Below are 19784 nucleotides of genomic sequence, written 5' to 3'. Positions count from 1 at the left end.
CCATAGCCGACAAGTAAAAGTGAAGGTGCTCCATAGGGTCCTTATTGCCATTATACTTACTAACCCTCGGTAGCGGACGTTTGATGGGTCCGATCTGCATCGCAAAGCGCTCCGCAGTTCTATCTTCAGCTCTTTGGTACTTTTCTAGAAACAAATCCGACAACCGATCCCAATCATACTTGCAAGAGTCGGGTAATGAATGGAACCATTCCAGAGGCTCGCCTACCAGCGAATGGTGGAACCACTGGGCAATTTCATCTACTCCGAAGGATTCAATAAACATGTCGTGCATATATTCACGCAAGTGCGCCTCGGGATCCCTTCCTCCACTAAACAAACCCAAATCTGGCACAATAGTCCGAGACGACCCTTCTCCGGTCTCTTCAGCACTATCCTCATCATACGGTGCTCCACCATCTGACCCTTCCCCCATCGGTTCATCCTCTTGTTCTTCACCCAGGAAGAACACATACAGCCCCTTTCCCACATTGCTCTTTTCATCGGAGTCCAACAACTCCTCTACATTCTCCTCGAAGGATTCCATCACTACAGGTTCTGTCAGACCCATTCCGATCATGCTTACCCTATGATTAGGCAATGGATTACGCCTAGTGGAAGGGTTCGCTGATGAAGGATCAGCTATCTTTTTCTCCTCGATTAAATCTTGGATTTCGTGTTTCAATCTCTCACAATTCTCAATTGTATGCCCATAATTGCTGTGGAACTCGCAATATCCCCTAGCTTATATCTGTGGAGGAGGCGGTGTCTTGTTATAATGAGTAAGAGCTTTCAGCAGCCCCTTTTTCTGCAATCGTTCGAAAAATTTTGCGTAGGTCTGATCAAATTTGGCGAACTGCCTCTTTTCGATAGCATTAAGATCAAGCACTTTCACTGCAGCGGACTTTGTACTCGCACTTGGCCCTCCGGCACTATATCCAGACTTCGTCCATTTGGTATAGGCTTTCTTTGGCTCTCCATCCCCTTCAACAGTCAAGGCACAACTATACATCTGATTGAAATCCGTAAATGGCATATACCACAACTCATTTTTGATATATGGCAAAGTGTTGCCAACCACCATTCGGATCTGATCCTGCTTGAGCGGCTTTTGTTTCATCACTGCGGCCTTAGCCCTCCATCTTTTCACAAAATCGGAAAAGGATTCCCCAGCCTGTTGCTTAGTGCTCTCTAACTCTTTCAAAATGACCTCCAGCATGGTGTTAAAGCTATACTGAGCGATGAATGACTTCGCTAATTCCTTCCAATCCCTCTTTGTTACAATCGGCAATGCATGAAACCATGTGAGGGCAGCCCCCTCTAGGTAGGTGTTAAACAGCCCTAGGACCTGATCCTCAGTCAGGATCGTGTGCTTCATTACAGCGACATACTGATTCATGTGAGCGGTGGGATCTCCAGTTCCGTCGAACTTCTTCATGTCAGGGAGCCGAAATTTCAAAGGCAAAGCCGTTGTCGATAAACAATTCTTCAAGTTATAAAAGTCCTGACTCCCGGAACTTCCCCCTCGCAAGTCCTGCACTTCCTGTGTGATGTGTTGTTTCCACTCCTCTTCCTTAGCTTTCTCCTTCTCGAGCTGTTTTCGGATATAATCCTGATAATCATCTTCGTTCCCAAAGCGAGGGCCATCGTTCACTTCATTCTCAGCATGCTTGCTGCCACTCTTATCATCTTTCATCGCCAGCTTAGCTATTTGGGCCGCTATTATTGCTAACTGCTCGTTGATGTTGTTCACAGAGTTTTCCAATCCAGCCACTTTTTCATCGGTCGCAGACATATTGGCTGAAGACTGAGTATACTCGGACGAAGATGATTCCGAAGCCATAACTGCCGATTCAGAACTGTCAATCTGTAACTGGTCAAACTGCCTAACTAGTCGACTGCTCTCTCGGTACCACAATCGCTTAATGATGATGTCTGCGCGAACGGTATCCATTAGTATGTATGCATGATTTTACATGCATAATTCGTGGTGTGTGCGTTTATTTATTTACGGATGTATAAGATAAGAAGAACAAATGTCAGTCTAATTACACGTATCACAACATCTCTCTTCCACCCTTATTCCTCCACACACTCGTTGGTCCAGGTCTCTTTCCTAGGATTTTGGTTTGGGGCTCACATTACGGTCCAGGGGACGCGTGATGCCGTCGATTATTGCGGAAAAATAAATCATTCACCATACAACACAGTTCGTTTTTGACGCATCAGCGTTCAGTGACTAAGAAATCGACCAAGTTGGATTGTCCTTTTGGAATAACTCGTCTTTTGTCCTTTCGCGAGACGCATTAATTCGGGTTTTGACTCCCTTTGAGCGCATCTCAGTTTTTAGACGTGGTACGAGTTATTCTTCTAGTCCAATCGTTCGTTATTGTCAATGAGTCGTTCCCTTTTGTTCGCGTGGGTTCGTGTCTCGATTTTGGATTACAACGGGATCTTTTGGATCTATCGAGAGACGTAACCACGTGTTTATTTAGTGATGGAATCACTTTTGGATTTTATTTTAGGGAACGGACTCATCGCGTAACGCGTTTGTTCTCAGCGTCGAGGATCCGTTTGCTCATTTTAGCTACATGAAAAGACGGCGAGTCTTATTTTGAGCGCACGGTAACCTTTCGGGTAGCAATAGTTCGTTGTTCTTCCCAATTCACGGGATATATCATCTTAGTGTGGTTATAGAAAATCAACATTTCGTTGAATCGCATGCTTATTCAAAGCGAGGATATCATCGTTCTCTTTCCTTTAGGCACGAATTAAGCAAACACGTACATCGGGCCATATTTCTTGCAGTTTTGGTAACGGTCGAAATGATCGAGTCGTTAGTCAAAACCCGCAGTCTCGTCCATATGGCGCAATTATATGGTTTGGCTTAATTTGGCTTCGAGATTTTAAACGGGGTATACACTCATTCGAGGCACGTATTCAACGGCATTGGTTTATTTTCTTTAACTACTCTTGAGATTGACATACATCGTAGACTCGGAATGATTTTGGTCGTTTAGTTCATTTTTCTTTTCTTTATTTTCTTAGTCATCTGTACGGACACATCCATTTCTCTTAAGAACGACACGAGGCATAACGTAAAAGCTCGTCTTTTATTCGGAAGGGACGGGCTACTTGTGCGAAACTTTTCACGTTACGACAGGGTCGTTCAAGACAGAAATGTTCTTCGTTTTCGTTTCGTCGTGATCTCGTTTTATCCCAATTTATCTAAAGAATGTGAATAACGGCTACTGTTAATATAGTCTTTTGTATCGAAATGTAACTATCCTTAACACCGAACCGATTCATACTAATACGTGCTTACGTCATAACGCATTTCCTGAACACGTGCCTTCATCGGGACACCGAAAGGGACAAGGCGGGTCGCACATGTTCATTCATACGAGATAACTAAGTCGTCTTTAGTTTAAATCGTTTCGATGTTTTAGGGTAATTAGTATGTCGATTCATGAGTATATATTAACGCATCGTCTCATTTTCTTTACATACTTTAGGATTAGACACGTATCATGGCGGTTTGAAAACACGAACTGATTCATTTATCACATCAAAAATAGTAACGGGTGATCCTATGGCAACTTCTAAGGCTACTATATGCTGACACGGCTGACCGCGGGACCTCACAAGACCGCACAAATTCGCCCCTAACGAATGGATGGGGACCCTTTGGCGCCTTACTGTAAGGGGGGACTTACACTAGCCTCTTTCGAGCGACGAATGGACTCTCGCTAGAGGTTTCGCGGAAATTACCCAAAGGGTTTGCAATAATGCACATGAACGCATACGAAAAGAAGTAAAACGATCCGTCCCCGTTAAGGGCTTAATACACGCCTTCCGGAATCAAATTTCTCGCTTCCCCAGCAGAGTCGCCACTTGTTAGACGAGGTGCAGCGGCCTAATCTCCCGGGCGGACCGGGGGGTGGACACCTCATGGCGACGTAAGCGGTGATTGGCGCTGAAAGCAACCAATCGTGGAATCAAGCTGCTCGGCAGGACCGGAGCTCGGAGATATGGAAGAGTCGCCACCCACGAATGGGAAAATGAACACTGATCCCTTGCGGGAGACCGGTGTGGGTTCGGGAAACTTAGGTACGAGCCGAGAAGGCTAGCTCCTTTCTGGAGAAAGGCTACTAGGCACCCCGACATCGCCCGGTTATGAACCACCGGCCTCCTACTCAGCATGTTAGGCGATAACGGACTAATCGTATACTTCTTTAAGTTTAAAATTCATTTGAAACCTTTTCTTTCTCTTTTTGGAAACCGTTTTGAGCATATATTATTGAAAAGCCACTTTAGTAAAGAATCACCCATTTTGCATAAATTTATAAAGGAGAGAGAGGGGGAGAAGGAAGAATTGATTTATTTACAACGTGATTTACATTTCGTGTTGCGTGTTAATTCTATACTAACTCATTTCCCCAAAACGAGTTCATTTACATAGTTCGCACCTTAATCGCCGTTGGAACGATTTAGGTACATTTCAAAACCCCGTTTGATGAAGTCCGCCTGAATCGCCGTTGGAACGACTCAAGTGTTTGAAAACATTAAGGTAAAAACCTTTAATAAGAAAACGTGGTTAAGCATACAAGTCAATTTATTTTGTATAAATCATTTAAGAAAACGATTCAAAAACTCTATTATTCACAATGGAAACGATTTTGATTTCAAGATTCGCTTAATCCGTCGTTGGAACGGGCTAAGGTTTTAAAACGTGTTGTTTTGAGAAATGAGTTGAAATGTCAAGAACACCTATTTATTTGCATTAGGAGTTTCTAAAAATCCATTAGTTTAAACGATTAAATTAAAAAAACTCTTTTCGTGATTTATTTTTCCCCTTTTTTCCTTAATGGATTCTCTACTTGTCATAATTACAACAATAAACATATTTAAACCAAAATTCACTCCCAAATAAAGTCCATTTGAAACATGGACCCATAAATGGCCCAAAAGAATAAAGAAAATGATATAAGCATATATATATACATTTTAATCCAAAAAAGGAAACATGAAATAAAAGTTAATGAAAAGAGACTATATAATACGTATATGAAAATGCTAAATATAATACATTTTTATTTTAAACATGTGAAAATAGTAAATAAAACTCCTATATAAGAAAATAACATTTATTCCCAAAATAGTTTTATTTAATAATAACTAATATAGCCCAAATATCCCAAAACTATATATATACATAACTAATGTAGTTTTAGGTGTCAAAATACTATCTATTTATCCACTAATTACTTACTCCCAAAACCCCAAGTAAATATTCTTTTAAAATGGAATTCATTACCATTTAAATGAAGGAAAAAGAAAAGAAAAGATATATACATATACTTATATTTAAAATAAAATAAAAAATGATATATAAACATCCTAAATAATTATATATACCAAATGTCTAAAAATAGTTTGAAAATATATATTACATAAATATACATATATATACAAAGGACCAAAAGCTTAAAAGTTAAGAAACAGGGACTAAAGCAGCATTTTTTACATTCCAGCAGATTTACCGACGGAAAATCCGTCGGTAAACAGCAATTAGTGACAGAAACGGAAAATTACAGCAGCACTCCAATTGTTTCCAGATTTATTCATAAGCTTTAAATTAAGTCTAATTCAATCGTTTTGGATTTTCGAACTACCAAAAATGGGTCATAGTCAATAACGGAAGTTCCTAAAACGACGTTTTTATTTTAAAACATTATTTGGAAATTCTTTAAATTAAAACTTATAATTACAACGTTTTTAATACCCGAACTACCTTTTTATCGGATCACGGTTCGTATTGGGATATCAAAACGAGGTTTCTTATTTTAAAACAAAACTAAATTTTATTCAACACGAGACAAAAATTAAATAAATACGCTAAATTAAATAAAACGTGATAAAATAAATGAATAAATAAAAAAACAAAAAAACTATAACATAAAAATAAATAGAAGAAGGAAATAAATTAAATAAAATAAAAGAGTCTAGTCCTCGGATAATACCTTAAATTCGGTATCTGACAGTCGAAGCCGATTGATTCCACGAGTCGTGATTTTCCGTTTTTTGTATTTTTTTTAGTAAAAATTTAACTTTGGGAAATTCGGAATTTTTGAGAAAAAAAATATTTTTCTCAAAAAAAATCACTTTCTCTCTCTAAAAATGTCTAGAGTGAGAAAGGCCCCAAAAATCCCCCCCTTAAAATGCATGGGGATCCGTGCCTTTTATAGGCAAACGGGTCCCCGGACCAATGGGCGACGCCCGAGTAAAATCGGGCGTCGCCCAAAGCCGTTGGGCGGCCGCCCTGCCTTGCGTTGGGCTACCGCCCAACATTGTTGGGCGGTCGCCCAACAATAGTTGGGCGGCCGCCCAACAATTGTTGGGCGGCCGCCCAACAGCGTTGGGCGAGCGCCCAACGCAAGGTTGGGCGCGCGCGCCCAACTGTCGTTGGGCGTCCGCCCGACGCGGTTGGGCGCTCGTGCCCACCTACCGTAGGGCGTCCGCCCGACGCGGTTGAACACTCGCTCAACGGCCGCCGGGGCGCGTCTCGCACCGTCGGGCGTGCGCGCCCCGCGTTGCCGGGCACTCACGCGTCGTGACCGCCGAACGCGTATTCCGCGCCGCTGGGCGCACGCTTTGCGTCGTCGAGCGGGCGTCCGACTGTCGTCGAACGCGTGCCGGCCGTCGCTAAGCACTCGCACCGTGCCGTTAAACATTCGCGAGCCATCCGATCGGCAACAGTGACCGATCGTAACTTATTTATTTTATTTTTTGGAAACTTTCGGAATCAATAGCTTTAACCGTCTTGTTTTCAGGTTTTCGTCACAGGTCCTCCGACTCGGTGTCTACACGAGTACAAAAGATTGATGAGAAATTCTTTCGACATGGTGGCCCATCCTCCGCTCCCTATGTGGGCTTCACTATGGAATCTTTCTATTCCCCCAAAGGTGAAAGATTTGTTATGGCGAATCCTCTCTCACAGCCTCCCTTCTAAGGTTGCTTTGGTTAGTAGGTTGGTTCAATTATCTGAATTATGTGAGATTTGTAATATTGTTGCTGAAGATACTGCTCATGCCTTCCTCCACTGTAACATTGCAAGGTCGGTTTGGTGCCTCTCTCCTATCGGAGACATTGGTAATCAATTTAATTCCATGAAGGATTTCTGGAAGTGGGTGTTATCTAAATCAAGGGATACGCAGGAACTTGTGGCTGTTCTGTGTTGGAGTATTTGGAATAACATGAATAACGTGATTTGGAATAACCGTGATTCCCCGGGTGCGGTGCTTGTTAATGGTGCCAAGGCAGTTTTGGATGCTTGGAGGAAGGCGAAGGCGGAAGCTCATCCCCTGGGTTCCGTGGTTGCGGCTGCTGCTATACATTGGGTTCGGCCCCCGGCTGATTTTCTGAAAATCAATATGGATGCTGCGCTATTCCCGGCATCGGAATCGGCTGGATACGGGGTGATTGTTAGGAATGATAGAGGTTTATTTGTTGCTGCAAAGAATGGGGCGGTTGAATTTTGTGCTGATCCGGCCTTAGTTGAAGCGTTATCCATCCGGGAAGCTTTTAGTTGGATAAAATCTTGTGGTTGGTCTAAAGTATTGATCGAATCCGATTCTTTAATTCTTGTTCAATCAATGGCTCGCCCGTTAGAGGCTTCCTCCCCTTATAACGTCATAGTCAAAGATTGTTGCTATCTTCTTAACGAGCTTTCTCATTGCTCTATTTCGTTTGTCAAACGATCCGCTAATATTGTTGCCCATATATTAGCTAGAAAAGTCTCCAATTTGAGTTGTATTGGCGAGTGGTTTTCTGTGCCGCCAGACTTTCTTTGTTCTCTGGTTGATGTTGGTTAATAAAAATTTCTACTGTTTTGTTTCAAAAAAAAATCTAAAACATATTATCAAAAACTAAATCTAAGCCATTATCCTTAAAAAAAACTAATCTCAAATATTTATTTTATTTATTTTGATCTATTTTTATTTTTAAAGATATTAATATAACAAATATTAAAATATTTATTTTTTATCTTAAATATTTATTATTATTATTATTTAGATAGTATAATTCCTATTTTAATTATATTTATATGATAATTTATTTAAAAAATTAAAAAATTCAAAACCGATTAATTCCGATTAATCTCCAAGGCCCATGTCCGTCCGACTAGCGCCTAGCATTTTTTACAACTTTGGACCCGACCCGAGCCCAGTTCAGCCTAATCCATGAACAGGTCTAGCTATAATCAACAATCAGGACCAGTTGCTAAACGCTGGTTAAAAAAAGTTGACAATGAAATATTTTATTTATTTTTATCAATGCGTGGCCTACTCCTCCTTAATGTCATAATCTTTCTCATATTGTGGCTCTTTTTTTCCAGTTCCTTCATCCAGATGTCCATAGCATCATCACTTCTGATTTTGTATTTTATATGATTCTCATAATTTGTGCTAAAAATCATTAACTAAATTACCATTTTTTCTCATAATTTGTCTATAGCATCATCACTTATATCCATATAAGGATTATAATACATATAAAATTTATTTTTCTAAATACCCCTAAAGTTTACAGTTGGGAGTAATTTTTACAGTTGGGAGTAATTTTTTCTCTAACGTCTAATATAGTACAATTTTACCTAATATTGACAGTGAAGAGTAATTTCACCTCTAATATTGACAAATTTTTAAATTGAGCTTACAATTCTAAGGATTTAGATTGAGCTTACAATCCTAAAAATTTATAAATTGAGTTTATATTTATTATGTTACGTTGCGTTAAGGATTGTAAGCTAAATGATTGTTTGTAAATAAATGAAAGCTTAAATAAATAAAAAAACCCTAAGGGTCCGTTTGGTATGCCGTAATGCAATGTAATGTAATCAAGGTCGTAATGTAATCAAAGTTGGAATGGAATGGTAATTCCATTACCATGTTTGGTTGACAATCATGATGTAATGTAATGACCATTACAATATTTATATTTTCCTAATTCAATGTAATCATAAAATTTTATTTACATAATTAAAATCGACGAAAAACATGAAAAGCACGAAAAATGTGAAAAATCGAATCGAAATCAAATACAAAATTAGATTAACCGAAATCAATAAATTAGTATATAGTTTTCGTTTTTTCTTGTTTTTTTTTTACATTTTTCTCGTTTCTTTTAATTTCCATTTTCAACAATTTTCACCGTTTTTTTAATTTCCATTTTGCAACATTTTTCACCGTTTTTCTATTTTCTCTTTTTTCCGGTTTTTCATTTTTCTTTTCATTTTTCGCATTTTTTCGATTTTTCGCATTTTTTTCATTTTTCTCGTTTTCAATTTTCATGTTTTTCTACTTTTTAAGACGTGAGTAGGGGTGTGCATCGGTTCGGTTTAAACCGCATATCGAACCGAGTGAATTCGGTTTTTCGATTCGGTTTTTTAACAATTCGGTTCGCCATCGGTTTTAATTTTAAATGTATTTCGATATTCGGTTCGGTTTGATAGAAAATGTAAAAAAAACCGAACCACACCGAATTACACATATTTTACATTTATATATATATATATATATATATATATATATATATATATATATATATTACAAGTTTAGTTTTTTTTTATTGTTGAGATAATAATCCAATATAGATATATTTTGGAAATATTTCAATTTTGTTGTTGTTGAGGTAAATTTAATGAGAAAATATAGTGAATTTTATTTGTTATTTGTTATTTTTAACTTAATTCGGTTTGTTCGGTTTAAACCGAACTGAACCGCATATTTCGGTTTAGTTTTAATTCGATTTTACCTATTATCCGGTTCGGTGTCGGTTTGAATTATTTTGATCATTTCGGTATTCGTTTTTTTTATTCGGTTCGGTTTTGTACCGATGCACACCCCTAGACGTGAGATTTGAGAAATGATAGGTTAGATGACAATGTAATGAGAATTCAAGTCATTTTTCTATGTAATGGGGATTACAAGATTTCTTCAACAAAATTTAACTCAAGGTTTTCTCATTCCATTACAATGAAATTGTAATATGCAACCAAACATGGTAATGAGCCTTCAACGTAATGGTCATTCCATTACGAAGCTCATTACGTCTTACCAAATGGCACCTAAGGATTTACAAACTGAGCTTACAATTCTAAGAATATACAAATTGGGCTTACAATCCTAAAGATTTATAAATTGAATTTACGATTCTAAGGATTTATAAATTGAGCTTACATTAAATTACTTTACAACTTAGTTACATTACGTTAAGTTACGCTAAGTTATATTATGTTAAGTTTGGTTAAGTCACATTATGTTATATTATGTTGTGTTAAGTAACGTTATGATAAGTTGCGCTAATTTAGGCTACGTTACGTTAAGTTGCGCTAATTTATGTTACGTTACTCTAAGTTACGTTAAGTTACTTTACGCTTAGTTATGTTACATTAAGTTATGCTAAGTTGTATTACTTAAGTTTTGTTAAGTTATGATAAGTTATATTATGTTATGTTACATTATGTTAAGTTAAGTTACGATAAGTTATGCTAATTTAGGTTATGTTACGTTAAGTTGTGTTAATTTACGTTACATTATATTATGTTACGTTACATTACACTAAGTTATATTAAGTTACGTTACGTTAAGTTATGTTAAGTTACACCAAGTTGTATTACGTTAAGTTTGGTTAAGTTACGCTAAGTAACATTGTGTTATGTTACGTTGTGTTAAGTTACATTAAGATAAGTTACATTATGTTATGTTACGTTACGATGCGTTAGTTGCGTTATGCTATGTTATGTTACTTGATGTTACGTTATGTTAGATTACGTTACGTGACATTACATTATGTTACATTACGTTATATGACGTTACGTCACCTCATATCATGCCACGTTACGTCACATCACCTCACGTTTTTTGTATGTTAGGGATTATAAGCTCAATAAGTGTTTATAAATAAATGAAAGCTTAAAGAAATAAAAAAAAACTAAGGATTTTGTACATCATGTCATGTCACATTACGCTACGTTACGTTACATTACGTTACGTTACGTTAAGTTACATTATGTTACGTTATATTCAGTTTAGTAATGTTTCGGTTGAGTGATATTCAATTTAGTAATGTTTCAGTTCAGCAGTGTTTTAGTTCAATCATATTTCAGTTCAACGATGTTTTAGTTTAGTAATGTTTCAGTTCAGTAGTGTTTTAGTTCAGTAATATTTCAGTTCAGTGATGTTTGAGTTTAGTAATGTTTCACTTCAGTGATGTTTTAGTGCAGTAATATTTTAGTTTACAAATGTTTCAGTTGAGTGATATTTCAGTTCAGTAATGTTTCCATTGAGTGATGTTTCAGTTCAGTAATGTTTCAGTTCAGTGATGTTTGATGCGTATAAAATGTATACGTGCTTTTAAGAGCAAGTGCACTCTATCATACCAAGTAATACAGTATACTTACGTATAAAGATCGATCCCACAGGGATTCCGCAAAATCATTAACTATTCACAGGTTTATGAAGTCTAAACGATTGAATAAAAGAGGTTTGGGTTGTTTATAGCTACGAAAAACTTTTGTTGTTAAAGCAATGGAGTAAAACACTAGGGAATCGGGTTCACTTCCTAAGTTTGAATCAATAAAATCGATTGAAATAAGACTCTAATGAGAAATTCGTGTTTCTAAAGATGGTGATTTCTATAAGAAACTCGGTGCTAAGACCTTAGACCACCTCGTTCTATTTCTTCACTCCTATTCACGTAACCGGGCCAATGGTTACTTAAATACGATAAGAAAGCATTAAGTTCAATGAGAAATCCTAGCAATGTAATGCTAGAAACCACATCGATTTGCTGTCGAGTCTAAGAATGTAGTTTTTCGTTAACCTCTTGTTACTATGGTGAGTAAAAAGTGATTAACTGAAATATAGATTAAGCTTACGTTCTTAGTTCTTTTAAATCGAATTCTTTCCGGGTGTTTATCTAATCGACTTCTAACTTGAATCAAAACATTAGAAAGATTCCCCTCATCCATAGTAGGGAAGAATTAGTTCATGGTCATTGGGGAAATGAAACTTGAAATAAAGTGAAATGAAGTGAAACTCATTGAAAGTAGAAGATAAAGCAATGAAAGATGAACAAACTTTTGATTAATATGAAATCAACTTACAAAACTATAAGGAAATGACTTTGAAACAAGAAATTGTACTTTAAGAACTACAAAAATCAACTAAAACAAGAGTAATGACAAATGCCCAAAGCTTAGCTACAACAACAATGGAGTTTCTATGCATAAGGATGCAAAAAGGTGTAACTTTCTTCTTCAAATCTCTTCCATTTATAGGCCAAATCTTGCTCCAATCAAGGTAGAATTCTGATTTTGATGATTAAAGGCCTCCAAATTACTGAAATAATGCATTTAATGGCCTTGAGAAATCAAATGGAAGAGGGGTATGGGCTTGCATTGAGAAGAGGAGCCGTCCGGTGCAAGTTGCGGGAGGAATCGGGTTTTGCTGAGACCTATACATGTCTCGCCGAGACCTGCCCATAGAATTGGCCTTTTTAGGCCAATTTCAGGAGGTCTCGCCAAGACCTAAGTGTGTCTCACCGAGACCTGCCTCTGAGTATAATTCAGCATCTTCTCCTCAGCCTGTTCCAACGCTTTTTTTTTTGCGAATGTGGTGCATTAGGCCCTGATTGTCCAAAAACCACCATTTTATTATCTTTTCACGTAACATTCACTCGTTCTTGCCTTGTAACTCACTTGGGTGAATTGTCAATCTCGTGAGGGTGTGTGAGGGTGTAAAAATTAATTAAAAGCTCGTGAATAATATTAAAATTATGTTACGGTGTGTGAAATTGTGAATTAAAATGAATTTTTAACACAAATTAACACTAAAATGATATTAAAGACAATAAAATGGACCAAATTATGACTCGATTTTACTATGCAAACGGGCGGCAACAACATCCCCAAACTTTAAGCTTTTTATTGTCCTCAAGCAAATTAAATCCGAAAACAAAGCTAGAAAACCAATTATTTAAATAGATTAACAAAGAGACATGATTTATTTCAACAACATGGAAGATCCTAATTTCAAACCATCTGAATCATGATAAACATCTTAAACAACTCAATGATTTTTGAATTTATACTTTGGCCACTAGTGCGACATTTTTCCAATAGTCGATGCATAATGAACCCGTTAAAACACCTCACAAGGGATTCACTCTTTACGCTCAAGTGTTTAGGGTAAGGTGTTTTCTCTCAACTTCCTGACACAAGTAATAACTACCACAGGCTTGCACGGTCATCCAACCTCTACCACTATGCTTCCTTACTAGGATTTGATCAAAAGGGCTTATTTAGGGTTGTAATGAGGGTTTAGGACGGGTGTGATTGTGATGGAAATACGGTTTTTAAGAATCTTATTGAGTTTCTAATGTATTAACGGGGTGTTTGTTAGGAGGGATAAAGGAGGTGGGATAGGGATAAAAAGCACGAGATAAGTTATCTTGTGTTTGTTTAGGAGATAGACGAGTGAGACATCCTCAAATCCTATACTCAGGAGGGAGGTGGTATAAGGAGGCGGGATAAGCTCCTGCGATTTTAATAGGATGAAAAAGTCCATCTTATCCCTCAAATTAGTGTTATGCAGTTTAAATAAGGTTAAAATAGTAAAATGTATTATTTTATCCTTATCCCTATCCCACATACCAAATATTGAATAATAATTCTCGACTATTATATTTTTTATCCCTATCCCAACCATTTATCCTTGTCCCTATCCCAACCTTTATCTTTATCCCTATCCCAATAGAATACCAAACGCCCCGTAAGGTGTGCTTGGGTACTTGAGTATATTTATTTTTCTTTTTTTCTCCCCCTTTCTCTTTGTATAAACTTGGAGTTTGTGGCATATGAGAATTGCATTAGGAGGGTTTGATGTGTATAAGCTAAAGAATGTATATGTGTTGTTCGGGTGCTCTTTTTATTTCTGGATTCATAGTACCTTTAAGGAAGTTAGTTAGAAACTCATAGATTCCGGGATTTTTGGGTGGAAAGTGATGGTATTGGTTTGTATTGTGGTGGCGAAAGAAAGGTAAGGCTCAACGGGGTGAACAAGGGAAATTGACTTTGGGTAGGTTAATGGTTTGTGTGGTGGTGAAATGAAAGAAGGCCTTAATCATGTCAAATTCCTAGTTCGGTGCGTGTGGTTTCGGTTAGCATTTGGTGCAAGCCCTATAGTTAAAAACAAGTGTGGACCCCACATTAAAAAAACAATCGAGCTTTTTTTTAATGTGCTCGTGGCTCAAATTATCTTTCCATGGGTTCGTTTGTGTGCTACAAGTTCAAGTGTTTCAACTATGGGTAAATGCCTAAAAATGAGTATATATTCAAAAAGAGTTATTCAAGTTTTTACTTATGACTCGATAATTCAATTTTAGAATTTTAGAGTTGTCAAATGAAGGTCTATCCTATCACAAGTTAATGTTATTCGAAACCTGGTTTTAAAATTTTTTTCGGGACTCAATTGATACTTTTGAACATACTTGAGCTATAGGGTTTGGGTAGTGTGGACATAACATTGAAAGAAATCACAAACAAACTAGAAACAACTACACACATTTTATTGTTTCCTCCATTTCCTATCTTTTACCCCCCGCCCTACGAAGTTTAAGCTAAAATTCCAAAAAGCGCAAAACGGGAGTAAAAAGAGGAAAAGATAGGAAACACCATCTCAGTCGGGGAGGTCAAAAGAAAACCAAAGTGAAAATAAAAGAAACTAAATAGGTAAAAGTATAGATATATGTGAAATCCTAGCAATGTAATGCTAGAAACCACATCGATTTGCTCTCGAGTCTAAGAATGTAGTTTTCCGTTAACCTCTTGTTACTATGGTGAGTAAAAAGCGATTAACTGAAATATAGATCGAATTCTTTCCGAGTGTTTATCTAATCGACTTCTAACTTGACTCAAAACATTAGAAAGATTCCCCTCATCCCTATTAGGGAAGAATTAGTTCATGGTCATTGGGGGAATGAAACTTGAAATAAAGTGAAATGAAGTGAAACTCATTGAAAGTAGAAGATAAAGCAATGAAAGATGAACAAACTTTTGATTAATATGAAATCAACTTACAAAACTAAAAGGAAATGACTTTGAAACAAGAAATTGTACTTTAAGAACTACAAAAATCAACTAAAACAAGAGTAATGACAAATGCCCAAAGCTTAGCTACAACAATAATGGAGTTTCTATGCATAAGGATGCAAAAAGGTGTAACTTTCTTCTACAAATCTCTTCCATTTATAGGCCAAATATTGCTCCAATCAAGTAGAATTCTGATTTTGATGATTGAAAGCCTCTAAATTACTAAAATAATGCATTTAATGGCCTTGAGAAATCAAATGAAAGAGGGGTATGGGCTTGCATTAAGAAGAAGAGCCGCCCGGTGCAAGTTACGGGAGGAATCAGGTCTCGCCGAAACCTAAGTGTGTCTCACCAAGACCTGCCTCTGAGTATAATTCAGCATCTTCTCCTCAGCATGTTGCAACGCTTTTTTTTGCGAATCTGGTGCATTAGGCCCTGATTGTCCAAAACCCACCATTTTGTTGTCTTTTCACGTAACGTTCCCTTGTTCTTTCCCTGTAACTCACTTGGGTAAATTGTCAATCTCGTGAGGGTGTGTGAGGGTGTAAAAATTAATTAAAAACTCGTGAATAATATTAAAATTACGTGACGGTGTGTGAAATTGTGAATTAAAATGAATTTTAACACTAAAATGATATTAAAAACAACAAAATGGACCAAATTATGACTCGATTTTACTATGCAAACAGGCGACAACAATGTTTTAGTTCAGTGATGTTTCAGTTCAATGATTTTCCAGATCAATAATAGTTTAGTTTAGTGATGCTTCAGTTGAGTGATGTTTTAGTTCAGTAATATTTCAGCACAGTGATATTTAAGTTCAGTAATGTTTTAGTTCAGTAATATTTCAGTTTAGTAATGTTTTAGTTCAGTGATGTTTCAGGTTAGTAATATTTCAGTTTAGTAATGTTTCAGTTGAGTGATATTTCAGTTTAGTAATGTTTGAGTTCAGTGATGTTTCAGTTGAGTATTGTTTCAGTTTAGTGATGTTGCAGTTCACTGATGTTTAAGTTCAGTAATATTTTAGTTTAGTGATGTTTCAGTTGAGTGATGTTTCAGTTTAGTAATATTCCAGTTCAGTTATGTTTTAGTTAAGTGATGTTTCAGTTTAGTAATATTTCAGTTTAATAATATTTCAGTTGATTGATGTTTTAGTTAAATAATATTTCAGTTTAGTAATGTTTGAGTTCAGTGATGTTTCAGTTCAGTGATGTTTTTGTTCAGTGATGTTTCATTTTAGTAATGTTCCAGTTTAGTGATGTTTTCAGTTGAGTGATGTTTCAGTTTAGTAATGTTTGAGTTCAATGGTGTTTGAGTTCAGTGATGTTTCGGTTAAGTAATATTTCAGTTCAGTGATGTTTCAGTTGAGTGTTGTTTCAGTTCACTTATATTTCAGTCCAGTGATGTTTTAGTTCAGTAATATTTCAGTTCACTAATGGTTAAGTTTAGTAATGTTTCAGTTCAGTCATATTTTAGTTCAAAGATGTTTTAGTTTAGTAATGTTTTAGTTTAATAATGTTGCAATTCAGTAATGTTTTAGTTCAGTGATGTTTTAGTTCAGTAATGTTTCACTTCAGTAATATTTCAGTTTAAAGATGTTTCAGTTGTGGGATGTTTCAGTTGAGTGATGTTTCAGTTCAGGGATGTTTCAGTTCAGTAAGATTTCAGTTGATTGATGTTTCAGCTGAGTGATGCTTCAGTTCAGTAATATTTCAGTTCAGTGATATTTCAGTTAAGTAATGTTTCAGTTTAGTAATGTTTGAGTTCAGTGATGTTTCAGATCAGTAATGTTCCAGTTTAGTAATATTTCAGTCTAGTCATGTTTCAGTTCAGTAATGTTTCAGTTTAGTAATGTTTGAGTTTAGTGATGTTTCAATTTAGTAATGTTTCAGTTTAGTAATGTTTGAGTTTAGTGATGTTTCAGTTCAGTAATATTTCAGTTAGTGATGTTTCTGTTCAGTGATGTTTCAGTTGATTGTTGTTTCAGTTCAGTAATATTTCAGTTGACTGATATTTCAGTTCAATAATATTTCAGTTTAGTAATGTTTTAGTTTAGTAATATTTCAGTTTAGTCATATTTCAGTTCATCGATGTTTTAGTTTAGTAATGTTTTAGTTTAGTAATGTTTGAGTTGAGTGATGTTTGAGTTCAGTAATATTTCACTTCAGTGATGTTTCAGTTCAGTAATATTTCGGTTTAGAGATGTTTCAGTTGAGTGATATTTCAATTTAGTGATGTTTCAGTTCAGTAATAATTCAATTTAGTGATGTTTTGGTTGAGTGATGTTTAAGTGCAGTAATGTTTCAGTTCATAAATTTTTAAGTTCAGTAATGTTTCAGTTTAGTAATGTTTCAATTCAATAATGTTTCAGTTCAGTAATGTTTCAGTTCAGTGATGTTTTCAGTTGAGTGATATTTTAGTTCAGTAATATTTCAGTTCAATGATGTTTCAGTTCAGCAATATTTTAGTTCAGTAATGTTTTACTTCAGTAATGTTTCAGTTTAATGATGTTTGAGCTCAGTAATGTTTGAGTTCGGTGATGTGTGAGTGCAGTAATATTTCAGTTTAGTGATGTTTTAGTTCAGTGATGTTTCAGTTAAGTGATGTTTCAGTTAAGTGATATTTCAATTTAGTGATATTTAAGTTTAGTGATGTTTCGATTCAGTGATGTTTCAGTTCAGTAATGTTTAAGTTTAGTAATGTTTGAGTTCAGTGATGTTTCAGTTTAGTAATATTTCAGTTCAGTGATGTTTTAGTTTAGTAATGTTTAAGTTTAGTAATGTTTTATTTCAATAATGTTTTAGTTCAGCAATGTTTTAGTTCAGTAATATTTTAGTTTAGTAATGTTTCAGTTTAATAATATTTCAGTTTAGTATTGTTTCAGTTCGGTAATATGTTAGTTGAGTAAAGTTTCAGTTTAGTCATATTTCAGTTCAGTGATGTTTCCGTTAAGTGATGTTTCAGTTCAGTGATGTTTCGATTCACTGATGCTTCAGTTCTATGATGTTTCGATTCAGTGATGCTTCAGTTCTGTGATGTTTCGGTTCCGTGATGTTTTGGTTGAGTTATTTTTAGTTTCGTAATATTTCAGTTCAGTGATGTTTCGGTTTAGTAATGTTTTAGTTTAGTAATATTTCAGTTCAGTGATGTTTCAGTTCAGTGATGTTTGAGTTAAGTGATTTTTAGTTTAGTAATGTTTCAGTTTAGTAATGTTTCAGTTCAGTAATGTTTCAATTCATGGATATTTCAGTTCAGTAATGTTTCAGTTTAGTAATGTTTGAGTTCAGTAATAAATGAAAGCTTAAAAAAATAAAAAAAAGCTAAGGATTTTAAATTGAGCTTACAATTCTGAGAATTTATAGATTGAGCTTACAATCTTAAGGATCTATAAATTGAGATTATAATCACTACGTTACGTTACGTTACGTTCGGTTGGGGATCGTAAGCTCAATGACAGTTTATAAATAAATGAAAGTTTAAAAAAACAAAAAAAAACTAAAGATTTTAAATTGAGCTTATAATCCTGAGGATTTATAGATTGAGCTTACAATCATAAGGATCTATAAATTGAGATTATAATCATTATGTTATGTTACATTACGTTATGCCACATGATGTTACGTTACGCCATATTACATTACGTTACGTTACATTAACTTACATGATGCCACATTACATTATGTTACGTTGACTTACGTCACGTCACGCCACATTACATTACATTACATTACGTTATGTTACATTACTCTACGTAATGTTTCAGTTTAGTAATGTTTCAATTCAATAATGTTTGAGTTCAGTAATGTTTGAGTTCATTGATGTTTTAGTTCAGTAATGTTTGAGTTCAGTAATCTTTGATTTCGGTAATGTTTTAGTTCAATGATGTTATAGTTCAGTAATATTTCAGTTCCGTGATGTTTCAGTTCAGTGATGTTTCAGTTTAGTGATGTTTTAGTTCAGTAATATTTCAGTTCAGTGATGTTTTAGTTCAGTAATGTTTCAGTCAGTGATGTTTTAGTTCAGTAATATTGTAGTTCAGTAATATTATAGTTAATTAAGGTTCTAATTTAGTAATGTTTCGGTTCAGTAATATTTCAGTTTAGTAATGGTTAAGTTCACTAATGTTTTAGTTTGGTAATGTTTAAGTTCAGTAATATTTCAGTTTAGTAATGTTTGAGTTCAGTAATGTTTCAGGTTATTAATGTTTCAATTTAGTAATTTTTCAGTTCAGTAATGTTTCAGTTCAGTAATCTTTGATTTTAGTAATCTTTAATTTCAGTAATGTTTTAGTTCAATGATGTTTTAGTTCAGTAATGTTTCAATTGAGTGATGTTTCGGTTCAGTGATGTTTCGACTGAGAGATGTTTTAGTTTAGTGATGTTTCAGTTTAGTAATATTTCATTTAAGTAATGTTTTAGTTCAATAATATTTTAGTTTAGTAATGTTTCAGCTTAGTAATGTTTTCAATTCGGTAATGTTTCAGTTCAGTGATGTTTTAGTTTAGTAAGGTTTCAGTTTAGTAATATTTCAGTTCAGTGATGTTTCAGTTAAGTGATGTTTCGGTTCAGTGATGTTTCAGTTGAGTGATGTTTCAGTTCAATGATGTTTTAGTTCAGTAATGTTTTGGTTGAGT

This window comes from Euphorbia lathyris, chromosome 6 (genome assembly GCF_963576675.1).
Source record: "Euphorbia lathyris chromosome 6, ddEupLath1.1, whole genome shotgun sequence".
Classification (NCBI taxonomy): Eukaryota; Viridiplantae; Streptophyta; class Magnoliopsida; order Malpighiales; family Euphorbiaceae; genus Euphorbia; species Euphorbia lathyris.
Note: the sequence above shows the minus strand (reverse complement) of the source record.